The following is a 3,973-nucleotide window of genomic DNA, read 5'->3' on the forward strand; positions in this document are numbered from 1 at the left end:
AACTGGGGGTACACGTGTCTCTTTCCCTTCTGGTTTCCTCAGTGTGTATGCCCAGCAGTGGGATTGCTGGATCATAAGGCAGTTCTATTTCCAGTTTTTTAAGGAATCTCCACACTGTTCTCCATAGTGGCTGTACTAGTTTGCATTCCCACCAACAGTGTAAGAGGGTTCCCTTTTCTCCATACCCTCTCCAGCATTTATTATTTGTAGACTTTTGGATCACAGCCATTCTGACTGGTGTGAAATGGTACCTCATAGTGGTTTTGATTTGCATTTCTCTGATAATGAGTGATGTTGAGCATCTTTTCATGTGTTTGTTAGCCATCTGTATGTCTTCTTTGGAGAAATGTCTATTTAGTTCTTTGGCCCATTTTTTGATTGGGTCATTTATTTTTCTGGAGTTGAGCTGTAGGAGTTGCTTGTATATTTTTGAGATTAGTTGTTTGTAAGTTGCTTCATTTGCTATTATTTTCTCCCATTCTGAAGGCTGTCTTTTCACCTTGCTAATAGTTTCCTTTGATGTGCAGAAGCTTTTAAGGTTAATTAGGTCCCATTTGTTTATTTTTGTTTTTATTTCCAATATTCTGGGAGGTGGGTCATAGAGGATCCTGCTGTGATGTATGTCGGAGAGTGTTTTGCCTATGTTCTCCTCTAGGAGTTTTATAGTTTCTGGTCTTACATTTAGATTGTTCCTAGTTTCTTGTTTGTGGGAAAAATGTTTCAACTTCCTAGAACTTCCCTAAGTTCCAAAGGGCAGATTCAAATAGTCACTAATTAGAGGAGAGAGGGAACGTAGGAACAAAGGAAAGGCTATCAGGAAACAATGGTGCAGCAATAAACAGGGCCCCAGTTCCTCATCAAGCAGTACACACAACAATCTGATGCATACCTCTAAGTTCTTCTGTAGTAACTGAGGCCACCACCCAGGTGGAGGATGGCAACTTCAGGCTGAGCAAAAGTACATAGAGCACAAGTACCTTCTGTTGGAACCAGGAGGCTGATGATTGAGATTCCTGGGATGCCACGCTGTAACTTCCCCACCAACAAATCTGAGGACTGTTCCACACCCGGAAGTACCCCCCAACATAAATATTGCCTGCAAAAGCTCTTTCCAAATACCCATCAGGGAGTTTGAGCTGCCCATGCTCGCTGCTCTGTTCAGTTCAGTAGCACAGTCCTGTCCGACTCTTTGTGACCTCAGGAACTGCAGCATGCCAGCCCTCCCTGTCCATAATCAACACCCAGAACTTACTCAAACTCATGTCCATCGAGTTGGTGATGCCATCCAGCCATCTCATCCTCTGTTGTCCCCTTTTCCTCTGGCCCCCAAATCCCTCCCAGCATTAGAGTCTTTTCTAATGAGTCAACTCTTCTCATGAGGTGGCCAAAGTATTGGAGTTTCAGCTTTAGCATCATTCCTTCCAGAGAAATCCCAGGGCTGATCTCCTTCAGAATGGACTGGTTGGATCTCCTTGCAGCCCAAGGGACTCTCAAGAGTCTTCTCCAACACCACAGTTCAAATGCATTGATTCTTCAGTGCTCAGCTTTCTTCACAGTCCAACTCTCACATCCATACATGACCACTGGAAAAACCATAGCCTTGACTAGATGGACCTTTTGTTAAGTAATGTCTTTGCCTTTCAATATGCTATCTAGATTGGTCATAACTTTCCTTCCAAGGAGTAAGTGTCTTTTAATTTCATGGCTGAAATCACTATCTGCAGTAATTTTGGAGGCCCCCAAAATAAAGTCTGACACTGTTTCCACTGTTTCCCCATCTATTTGCCATGAAGTGATGGGACCAGATGCCATGATTTTTGTTTTCTGAATGTTGAGCTTTAAGCTAACTTTTTCACTCTCCTCTTTCACTTTCATCAAGAGGCTTTTGAGTTCCTCTTCACTTTCTGCCATAAGGTTGGTGTAATCTGCATGTCTGAGGTTATTGATATTTCTCCCGGCAATCTTGATTCCAGCTTGTGCTTCCTCCAGCCCCGCATTTCTCATGATGTACTCTGCATATAAGTTAAATAAGCAGGGTGACAATATACAGCCTTGACGTACTCCTTTTCCCATTTGGAACCAGTCTGTTGTTCCATGTCCAGTTCTAACTGCTGCTTCCGGACCTGCATATAGGTTTCTCAAGAGGCAGGTCAGGTGGTCTGGTATTCCGTCTCTTTCAGAATTTTCCAGTTTATTGCGATCCACACAGTCAAAGGCTTTGGCATAGTCAATAAAGCAGAAATAGATGTTTTTCTGGAACTCTCTTGCTTTTTCGATGGTCCAGCAGATGTTGGCAACTTGATCTCTGGTTCCTCTGCATTTCCTAAAACCAGCTTGAACATCTGGAAGTTCACGATTCATGTACTGCTGAAGCCTGGCTTGGAGAACTGTGAGCATAACTTTACTAGTATGTTTGATGAGTGCAGTAGTTTGAGCATTCTTTTTTCATTGCCTTTCTTTGGGATTGGAATGAAACCTGACTTTTCCAGTCCTGTGGCCACGGCTGAGTTTTCCATATTTGCTGGAATATTGAGTGCAGCACTTTCACAGCATCATCTTTCAGGATTTGAAATAGCTCAACTGGAATTCCATCACCACCACTAGCTTTGTACATAGTGATGCTTTCGAAGGCCCACCTGACTTCACATTCCAGGATGTCTGGCTCTAGGTGAGTGTTCACACCATCATGATTATCTTGGTCATAAAGATCTTTTTTGTATAGTTCTTCTGTGTATTCTTGCCACCTCTTCTTAATATCTTCTGCTTCTGTTATGTCCATACCATGCTCGCTGCTAGGTCCTAAAATAAACCTTTCCTCATTCTAGTGTTTCTGTTTGGCCTCACTGTGCCTCAGACACGTGAATTTGGTTTCAGTAATAAAATGAGAAGACAATGAAATGTTTGGGATAAAGAAATGACATGATCTGATTTAATGTTTAATCAGTCTGTCTATTGTGTTTGAAATCTAGCAGGACCCTGTGGAGTCCTAGTGTCCATGCATGGTGGACACATGCTCAGTTGTGTCTGAGTTTTTGTGACCATATAGCCCCCAGGATCTTCTTTTCATGGGATTTTCCTGGCTAGAAGACTGGAGTGGGTTGTCATCTCCTCCTCCAGGGGATCTTCCCAATCCAAGGATCAAACTTGAGTTTCCTGCATGGCAGGCAGATTCTTTACTACTGAGCCACCAGGGAGGCCCTTGGAGCCTGGACATAGTTTCTTATCATGGATGGGTGGAGATGAAGAGACAAGGGAGGAGGAGTCAAGATACAATAGTGCAGCCTTGGGACAGGGTCCTGCTTCTGCCTGAAGGGGTACATGGAACAGTATCCTTGAACTCTCCTGTAAAACTAAGTTCAGTAGCTCAGTCGTGTCTGACTCTTTGTGACCACAGAACTGCAGCATGCCAGGCTTCCCTTTCCATCACCAACTCCCAGAGCTTGCTGAAACTCATGTCCATAGAGTTGGGGATGCCATCCAACCATCTCATCCTCTGTCATTCCCTTCTTCTCTTACCTTCAATTTTTCCTGGCATCAGGATCTTTTCCAATGAGTCAGTTCTATGCATCAGGTGGTCAAAGTATTGGAGTTTTAGCTTCAACATCAGTCCTTCCAGGGAATATTTAGGACTGATTTCTTTTAGAATTGATTGGTTGGATCTCCTTGCAGTCCAAAGGGCTCTCAAGAGTCTTCTCCAGCACCACAGCTCAAAAGCATCAATTTTTCAGTGCTCAGCTTTCCTTATAGTCTAACTCTCACATCCATACATGACTACTGGGAAAACCATAGCTTCGACCAAATGGGCCTTTGTTGGCAAAGTAATGTCTCTGCTTTTAAATATGCTGTCCATGTTGGTCATAGCTTTTCCTCCAAGGAGCAAGTGTCTTTTAATTTCATGGCTGCAATCACCATCTGCAGTGATTTTAGAGCTCCCCCTAGCTTCAAAAAAAAAAAAAAAAAAAAAAAAAAAAAA

This window comes from Bison bison, unplaced genomic scaffold (genome assembly GCF_000754665.1).
Source record: "Bison bison bison isolate TAMUID 2011002044 unplaced genomic scaffold, Bison_UMD1.0 scf7180017864379, whole genome shotgun sequence".
In the NCBI taxonomy this organism is placed as follows: Eukaryota; Metazoa; Chordata; class Mammalia; order Artiodactyla; family Bovidae; genus Bison; species Bison bison.